Raw genomic sequence first — 10,833 nt, forward strand, 5'->3', positions numbered from 1 at the left:
CATTTGTAACTAATCAAGTGGATTTTCAGTGTATGTGAAATATAAAGAGCACTACTCTATTACTCCCTCTTTAGTAGTACTATTGAAAAAATCGCAATCATCAATATTATCAATTTCACTGGTTTGCAGCATGAATCCTTTTTTAAAATAAAATTTATTTACTAATTAGGAAGTGAATCCTTTCTTAAATCAATTTTATTTACTATTTCCTTTGTAAACAAATAAATATAAGATGAGGCCTAATAAATCCTCTCAAGAACAGAAAAAAGGAAATTGAGGAAGAGAAAAAAAAGAAATTGACCGGTGGTTTAGCTTGTAACGGAAATGACTCCCTTAACACAGTATCAGGCCAGAACCACCAATAAGATAAACAGCTTTTTAGAGCAATTAAATTAACATTGTTAAAACATTCAACTTCTAAAATAAATGCAGAAAGTACTTACACAAATCTGACCCACACAATTCCGTCCGTTTCTGATACACTTTCATCTTTTTGTTCATTTATAACTAATCAAGTGGATTTTCAGTGTATGTGAAATATAAAGAGCACTACTCTATTACTCCCTCTTTAGTTGTACTATTGAAAAAATCGCAATCATCAATATTATCAATTTCACTAGTTTGCAGCATGAATACTTTTTTAAAATAAAACTTATTTACTAATTAGGAAGTGAATCCTTTCTGAAATAAATTTTATTACTATTTCCTTTGTAAACAAATAAATATAAGATGAGGCCTAATAAATCCTCTCCGGAACAGGAAAAAGGAAATTGAGGAAGAGAAAAAAAAAAGAAATTGACCGGTGGTTTAGCTTGTAACGGAAATGACTCCCTTAACAGAGTATCAGGCCAGAACCACCAATAAGATGAACAGCTTTTTAGAGCAATTAAATTAACATTGTTAAAACATTCAACTTCTTAAATAAATGCAGAAAGTACTTACACAAATCTGACCCACCCAATTCCGTCTGTTTCTGATACACTTTCATCTTTTTGTTCATTTATAACTAACCAAGTGGATTTTCAGTGTATGTGAAATATAAAGAGCACTACTCTATTACTCCCTCTTTAGTTGTACTATTGAAAAAATCGCAATCATCAATATTATCAATTTCACTGGTTTGCAGCATGAATCCTTTTTTAAAATAAAATTTATTTACTAATTAGGAAGTGAATCCTTTCTTAAATAAATTTATTTACTATTTCCTTTGTAAACAAATAAATACAAGATGAGGCCTAATAAATCCTCCCAAGAACAGAAAAAAGGAAATTGAGGAAGAGAAAAAAAAAGAAATTGACCGGTGGTTTAGCTTGTAACGGAAATGACTCCCTTGACACAGTATCAGCCCAGAACAACCAATAAGATGAACAGCTTTTCAGAGCAATTAAATCAACATTGTTAAAACATTCAACTTCTAAAATAAACGCAGAAAGTACTTACACAAATCCGACCCACCCAATTCCGTCTGTTTCTGATACACTTTCATCTTTTTGTTCATTTGTAACTAATCAAGTGGATTTTCAGTGTATGTGAAATATAAAGAGCACTACTCTATTACTCCCTCTTTAGTTGTACTATTGAAAAAATCGCAATCATCAATATTATCAATTTCACTGGTTTGCAGCATGAATCCTTTTTTAAAATAAATTTTATTACTATTTCCTTTGTAAACAAATAAATATAAGATGAGGCCCAATAAATCCTCTCCGGAACAGGAAAAAGGAAATTGAGGAAGAAAAAAAAAAGAAATTGACCGGTGGTTTAGCTTGTAACGGAAATGACTCCCTTAACACAGTATCAGGCCAGAACCACCAATAAGATGAACAGCTTTTTAGAGCAATTAAATCAACATTGTTAAAACATTCAACTTCTAAAATAAACGCAGAAAGTACTTACACAAATCTGACCCACCCAATTCCGTCCGTTTCTTATACACTTTCATCTTTTTGTTCATTTGTAACTAATCAAGTGGATTTTCAGTGTATGTGAAATATAAAGAGCACTACTTTATTACTCCCTCTTTAGTAGTACTATTGAAAAAATCGCAATCATCAATATTATCAATTTCACTGGCTTGCAGCATGAATCCTTTTTTAAAATAAAATTTATTTACTAATTAGGAAGTGAATCCTTTCTTAAATAAATTTTATTTACTATTTCCTTTGTAAACAAATAAATATAAGATGAGGCCTAATAAATCCTCTCCAGAACAGAAAAAAGGAAATTGAAGAATAGAAAAAAAAAGAAATTGACCGGTGGCTTAGCTTGTAACAGAAATGACTCCCTTAATACAGTATCAGGCGAGAACCACCAATAAGATGAACAACTTTTTGGAGCAATTAAATTAACATTGTTAAAACATTCAACTTCTAAAATAAACGCAGAAAGTACTTACACAAATCTGACCCACCCAATTTCGTCCGTTTCTGATACACTTTCATCTTTTTGTTCATTTATAACTAATCAAGTGGATTTTCAGTGTTTGTGAAATATAAAGAGCACTACTCTATTACTCCCTCTTTAGTAGTACTATTGAAAAAATCGCAATCATCAATATTATCAATTTTACTGGTTTGCAGCATGAATCCTTTTCTAAAATAAAATTTATTTACTAATTAGGAAGTGAATCCTTTCTAAGATAAATTTTATTTACTATTTCCTTTGTAAACAAATAAATATAAGATGAGGCCTAATAAATCCTTTCCAGAACAGAAAAAAGGAAATTGAAGGAGAGAGAAAAAAAGAAATTGACCGGTGGTTTAGCTTGTAACGGAAATGACTAGCTTAACATAGTATCAGGCCAGAACCACTAATAAGATGAACAGCTTTTCATTGCAATTAAATCAACATTGTTAAAACATTCAACTTCTAAAATAAAGGCAGAAAGTACTTACACAAATCTGACCCACCCAATTCCGTCTGTTTCTGATACACTTTCATCTTTTTGTTCATTTGTAACTAATCAAGTGGATTTTCAGTGTATGTGAAATATAAAGAGCACTACTCTATTACTCCCTCTTTACTAGTACTATTAAAAAATCGCAATCATCAATATTATCAATTTCACTGGTTTGCAGCATGAATCCTTTTTTAAAATAAAATTTATTTACTAATTAGGAAGTGAATCCTTTCTTAAATCAATTTTATTTACTATTTCCTTTGTAAACAAATAAATATAAGATGAGGCCTAATAAATCCTCTCAAGAACAAAAAAAAGGAAATTGAGGAAGAGAAAAAAAAAAGAAATTGACCGGTGGTTTAGCTTGTAACGGAAATGACTCCCTTAACACAGTATCAGGCCAGAACCAGCAATAAGATGAACAGCTTTTTAGAGCAATTAAATTAACATTGTTAAAACAATCAACTTCTAAAATAAACGCAGAAAGAACTTACACAAATCCGACCCACCCAATTTCGTCCGTTTCTGATACACTTTCATCTTTTTGTTCATTTCTAACTAATCAAGTGGATTTTCAGTGTATGTGAAATATAAAGAGCACTACTCTATTACTCCCTCTTTAGTAGTACTATTGAAAAAATCGCAATCATCAATATTATTAATTTCACTGGTTTGCAGCATGAATCCTTTTTTAAAATAAAATTTATTTACTAATTAGGAAGTGAATCCTTTCTTAAATAACTTTTAATTACTATTTCCTTTGTAAACAAATAAATATAAGATGAGGCCTAATAAATCCTCTCCAGAACAGAAAAAAGGAAATTGAGGAAGAGAAAAAATAAAGAAATTGACCGGTGGTTTAGCTAGTAACGGAAATGACTCCCTTAACACAGTATTAGGACAGAACCAGCAATAAGATGAACAGCTTTTTAGAGCAATTAAATAAAATTGTTAAAACATTCAGCTTCTAAAATAAACGCAGAAAGTACTTACACAAATCTGACCCACCCAATTCCGTCCGTTTCTGATACACTTTCATCTTTTTGTTCATTTGTAACTAATCAAGTGGATTTTAAGTGTATGTGAAATATAAAGAGCACTACTCTATTACTCCCTCTTTAATTGTACTATTGAAAAAATCGCAATCATCAATAGTATCAATTTCACTGGTTTGCAGCATGAATCCTTTTTTAAAATAAAATTTATTTACTAATTAGGAAGTGAATCCTTTCTTAAATAAATTTTCTTTACTATTACCTTTGTAAACAAATAAATATAAGATGAGGCCTAATAAATCCTCTCCAGAACAGAAAAAAGGAAATTGAGGAAGAGAAAAAAAAAGAAATTGACCGGTGGTTTAGCTTGTAACGGAAACGACTCCCTTAACACGGTATGAGGCCAGAACCACCAATAAGATGAACAGCTTTTTAGAGCAATTAAATTAACATTGTTAAAACATTCAACTTCTAAAATAAACGCAGAAAGTACTTACACAAATCTGACCCACCCAATTCCGTCCGTTTCTGATACACTTTCATCTTTTTGTTCATTTGTAACTAATCAAGTGGATTTTAAGTGTATGTGAAATATAAAGAGCACTACTCTATTACTCCCTCTTTAGTTGTACTATTGAAAAAATTGCAATCATCAATATTATCAATGTCACTGGTTTGCAGCATGAATCCTTTTTTAAAATAAAATTTATTTACTAATTAGGAAGTGAATCCTTTCTGAAATAAATTTTATTTACTATTTCCTTTGTAAACAAATAAATATAAGATGAGGCCTAATAAATCCTCTCTAGAACAGAAAAAAGGAAATTGAGGAAGAGAAGAAAAAAGAAATTGACCGGTGGTTTAGCTTGTAACGGAAATGACTCCCTTAACACAGTATCAGGCCAGAACCACCAATAAGATGAACAGTTTTTCAGAGCAATTAAATCAACATTGTTAAAACATTCAACTTCTAAAATAAGCGCAGAAAGTACTTACACAAACCTGACCCACCCAATTCCGTCCTTTTCTGATACACTTTCATCTTTTTGTTCATTTATAACTAATCAAGTGGATTTTCAGTGTATGTGAAATATAAAGAGCACTACTGTGTTACTCCCCTATAGTAGTACTATTGAAAAAATCGCAATCATCAATATTATCAATTTTACTGGTTTGCAGCATGAATCCTTTTTTAAAATAAAATTTATTTACTAATTAGGAAGTGAATCCTTTCTTTAAAAAAATTATTACTATTTCCTTTATAAACAAATAAATATAAGATGAGGCCTAATAAATCCTCTCTAGAACAGAAAAAAGAAATTGAAGGAGAGAAAAAAAAAGAAATTGGCCGGTGGTTTAGCTTGTAACGGAAATGACTCCCTCAACACAGTATCAGGCCAGAACTACCAATAAGATGAACAGCTTTTCAGAGCAATTAAATCAACATTGTTAAAACATTCAACTTCTAAAATAAACGCAGAAAGTACTTACACAAATCTGACCCACCCAATTCCGTCCGTTTTTTATACATTTTCATCTTTTTGTTTATTTGTAACTAATCAAGTGGATTTTCAGTGTATGTGAAATATAAAGAGCACTACTCTATTACTCCCTCTTTAGTAGTAATATTGAAAAAATCGCAATCATCAATATTATCAATTTCACTGGTTTGCAGCATGAATTCTTTTTTAAAATAAAATTTATTTACTAATTAGGAAGTGAATCCTTTCTTAAATCAATTTTATTTACTATTTCCTTTGTAAACAAATAAATATAAGATGAGGCCTAATAAATCCTCTCAAGAACAGAAAAAAGGAAATTGAGGAAGAGAAAAAAAAGAAATTGACCGGTGGTTTAGCTTGTAACGGAAATGACTCCCTTAACACAGTATCACGCCAGAACCACCAATAAGATGAACAGCTTTTTAGACCAATTAAATTAACATTGTTAAAACAATCAACTTCTAAAATAAACGCAGAAAGTACTTACACAAATCTGACCCACCCAATTCCGTCCGTTTCTGATACACTTTCATCTTTTTGTTCATTTGTAACTAATCAAGTGGATTTTGAGTGTATGTGAAATATAAAGAGCACTACTCTATTACTCCCTCTTTAGTTGTACTATTGAAAAAATCGCAATCATCAATACTATCAATGTCACTGGTTTGCAGCATTAATCCTTTGTTAAAATAAAATTTATTTACTAATTAGAAAGTGAATCCTTTCTGAAATAAATTTTAATTACTATTTCCTTTGTAAACAAATAAATATAAGATCAGGCCTAATAAATCCTCTCCAGAACAGAAAAAAGGAAATTGAGGAAGAGAAAAAAAAAAGAAATTGACCGGTGGTTTAGCTTGTAACGGAAATGACTCCCTTAACACAGTATGAGGCCAGAACCACCAATAGGATGAACAGCTTTTTAGAGCAATTAAATTAACATTGTTAAAACATTCAACTTCTAAAATAAACGCAGAAAGTACTTACACAAATCTGACCCACCCAATTCCGTCCGTTTCTGATACACTTTCATCTTTTTGTTCATTTATAACTAATCAAGTGGATTTTCAGTGTATGTGAAATATAAAGAGCACTACTCTATTACTCCCTCTTTAGTAGTACTATTGAAAAAATCGCAATCATCAATATTGTCAATTTCACCGGTTTGCAGCATGAATCCTTTTTTAAAATAAAAATTAGTTACTAATTAGGAAATGAATCCTTTCTTAAATAAATTTTATTTACTATTTCCTTTGTAAACAACTAAATATAAGATGACGCCTAATAAATCCTCTCCAGAACAGAAAAAAGGAAATTGAAGAAGAGAACAAAAAAGAAATTGACCGGTGGTTTAGCTTGTAACGGAAATGACTCCCTTAACACAGTATCAGGCCAGAACCACCAATAAGATGAACAGCTTTTTAGAGCAATTAAATTAACATTGTTAAAACATTCAACTTCTAAAATAAACGCAGAAAGTACTTACACAAATCTGACCCACCCAATTCCGTCCGTTTCTCATACACTTTCATCTTTTTGTTCATTTGTAACTAATCAAGTGGATTTTCAGTGTATGTGAAATATAAAGAGCACTACTCTATTACTCCCTCTTTAGTAGTACTATTGAAAAAATCGCAATCATCAATATTATCAATTTCACTGGTTTGCAGCATGAATCCTTTTTTAAAATAAAATTTATTTACTAATTAGGAAGTGAATCCTTTCTCAAATAAATTTTATTTACTATTTCCTTTGTAAACAAATAAATATAAGATGAGGCCTAATAAATCCTCTCCAGAACAGAAAAAAGGAAATTGAAGAATAAAAAAAAAGAGATTGACCGGTGGCTTAGCTTGTAACGGAAATGACTCCCTTAACACAGTATCAGGCCAGAACCACCAATAAGATGAACAACTTTTTAGAGCAATTAAATTAACATTGTTAAAACATTCAACTTCTAAAATAAAGGCAGAAAGTCCTTACACAAATCTGACCCACCCAATTCCGTCCGTTTCCGATACACTTTCATCTTTTTGTTCATTTGTAACTAATCAAGTGGATTTTCAGTGTTTGTGAAATATAAAGAGCACTACTCTATTACTCCCTCTTTAGTAGTACTATTGAAAAAATCGCAATCATCAATATTATCAATTATACTGGTTTGCAGCATGAATCCTTTTCTAAAATAAAATTTATTTACTAATTAGGAAGTGAATCCTTTCTTAAATAAATTTCATTTAATATTTCATTTGTAAACAAATAAATATAAGATGAGGCCTAATAACTCCTTTTCAGAACAGAAAAAAGGAAATTGAAGGAGAGAGAAAAAAAATTGACCAGTGGTTTAGCTTGTAACGGAAATGACTCCCTTACCACAGTATCAGGCCAGAACCACCAATTAGATGAACAACTTTTTAGAGCAATTAAATTAACATTGTTAAAACATTCAACTTCTAAAATAAACGCAGAAAGTACTTACACAAATCTGACCCACCCGATTCCGTCCGTTTCTCATACACTTTCATCTTTTTGTTCATTTGTAACTAATCAAGTGGATTTTCAGTGTATGTGAAATATAAAGAGCACTACTCTATTACTCCCTCTTTAGTAGTACTATTGAAAAAATCGCAATCATCAATATTATCAATTTCACTGGTTTGCAGCATGAATCCTTTTTTAAAATAAAATTTATTTACTAATTAGGAAGTGAATCCTTTCTCAAATAAATTTTATTTACTATTTCCTTTGTAAACAAATAAATATAAGATGAGGCCTAATAAATCCTCTCCAGAACAGAAAAAAGGAAATTGAAGAATAAAAAAAAAGAGATTGACCGGTGGCTTAGCTTGTAACGGAAATGACTCCCTTAACACAGTATCAGGCCAGAACCACCAATAAGATGAACAACTTTTTAGAGCAATTAAATTAACATTGTTAAAACATTCAACTTCTAAAATAAAGGCAGAAAGTCCTTACACAAATCTGACCCACCCAATTCCGTCCGTTTCCGATACACTTTCATCTTTTTGTTCATTTGTAACTAATCAAGTGGATTTTCAGTGTTTGTGAAATATAAAGAGCACTACTCTATTACTCCCTCTTTAGTAGTACTATTGAAAAAATCGCAATCATCAATATTATCAATTATACTGGTTTGCAGCATGAATCCTTTTCTAAAATAAAATTTATTTACTAATTAGGAAGTGAATCCTTTCTTAAATAAATTTCATTTAATATTTCATTTGTAAACAAATAAATATAAGATGAGGCCTAATAACTCCTTTTCAGAACAGAAAAAAGGAAATTGAAGGAGAGAGAAAAAAAATTGACCAGTGGTTTAGCTTGTAACGGAAATGACTCCCTTACCACAGTATCAGGCCAGAACCACCAATTAGATGAACAACTTTTTAGAGCAATTAAATTAACATTGTTAAAACATTCAACTTCTAAAATAAACGCAGAAAGTACTTACACAAATCTGACCCACCCGATTCCGTCCGTTTCTCATACACTTTCATCTTTTTGTTCATTTGTAACTAATCAAGTGGATTTTCAGTGTATGTGAAATATAAAGAGCACTACTCTATTACTCCCTCTTTAGTAGTACTATTGAAAAAATCGCAATCATCAATATTATCAATTTCACTGGTTTGCAGCATGAATCCTTTTTTAAAATAAAATTTATTTACTAATTAGGAAGTGAATCCTTTCTCAAATAAATTTTATTTACTATTTCCTTTGTAAACAAATAAATATAAGATGAGGCCTAATAAATCCTCTCCAGAACAGAAAAAAGGAAATTGAAGAATAAAAAAAAAGAGATTGACCGGTGGCTTAGCTTGTAACGGAAATGACTCCCTTAACACAGTATCAGGCCAGAACCACCAATAAGATGAACCACTTTTTAGAGCAATTAAATTAACATTGTTAAAACATTCAACTTCTAAAATAAAGGCAGAATTCCTTACACAAATCTGACCCACCCAATTCCGTCCGTTTCCGATACACTTTCATCTTTTTGTTCATTTGTAACTAATCAAGTGGATTTTCAGTGTTTGTGAAATATAAAGAGCACTACTCTATTACTCCCTCTTTAGTAGTACTATTGAAAAAATCGCAATCATCAATATTATCAATTTTACTAGTTTACAGCATGAATCCTTTTCTAAAATAAAGTTTATTTACTAATTAGGAAGTGAATCCTTTCTTAAATAAATTTTATTTACTATTTCCTTTGTAAACAAATAAATATAAGATGAGGCCTAATAAATCCTCTCCGGAACAGAAAAAAGGAAATTGAGGAAGAGAAAAAAAAAGAAATTGACCGGTGGTTTAGCTTGTAACGGAAATGACTCCCTTACCACAGTATCAGGCCAGAACCACCAATTAGATGAACAACTTTTTAGAGCAATTAAATTAACATTGTTAAAACATTCAACTTCTAAAATAAACGCAGAAAGTACTTACACAAATCTGACCCACCCAATTCCGTCCGTTTCTGATACACTTTCATCTTTTTGTTCATTTGTAACTAATCAAGTGGATTTTCAGTGTATGTGAAATACAAAGAGCACTACTCTATTACTCCCTCTTTAGTAGTATTATTGAGAAAATCGCAATTATCAATATTATCAATTTCACTGGTTTGCAACATGAATCCTTTTTTAAAATAAAATTTATTTACTAATTAGGAAGTGAATCCTTTCTTAAATAAATTTTATTTACTATTTCCTTTGTAAAGAAATAAATATAAGATGAGGCCTAATAAATCCTCTCCATAACAGAAAAAAGGAAATTGAGGAAGAGAAAAAAAAAGATATTGACCGGTGGTTTAGCTTGTAACGGAAATGACTCCCTTAACACGGTATCAGGCCAGAACCACCAATAAGATGAACAGCTTTTTAGAGCAATTAAATTAACATTGTTAAAACATTCAACTTCTAAAATAAACGCAGAAAGTACTTACACAAATCTGACCAACCCAATTCCGTCCGTTTTTTATACATTTTCATCTTTTTGTTTATTTGTAACTAATCAAGTGGATTTTCAGTGTATGTGAAATATAAAGAGCACTACTCTATTACTCCCTCTTTAGTAGTAATATTGAAAAAATCGCAATCATCAATATTATCAATTTCACTGGTTTGCAGCATGAATCCTTTTTTAAAATAAAATTTATTTACTAATTAGGAAGTGAATCCTTTCTTAAATCAATTTTATTTACTATTTCCTTTGTAAACAAATAAATATAAGATGAGGCCTAATAAATCCTCTCAAGAACAGAAAAAAGGAAATTGAGGAAGAGAAAAAAAAGAAATTGACCGGTGGTTTAGCTTGTAACGGAAATGACTCCCTTAACACAGTATCAGGCCAGAACCACCAATAAGATGAACAGCTTTTTAGACCAATTAAATTAACATTGTTAAAACAATCAACT

This window comes from Aegilops tauschii, chromosome 3, assembly GCF_002575655.3.
Source record: "Aegilops tauschii subsp. strangulata cultivar AL8/78 chromosome 3, Aet v6.0, whole genome shotgun sequence".
Lineage (NCBI taxonomy): Eukaryota > Viridiplantae > Streptophyta > Magnoliopsida > Poales > Poaceae > Aegilops > Aegilops tauschii.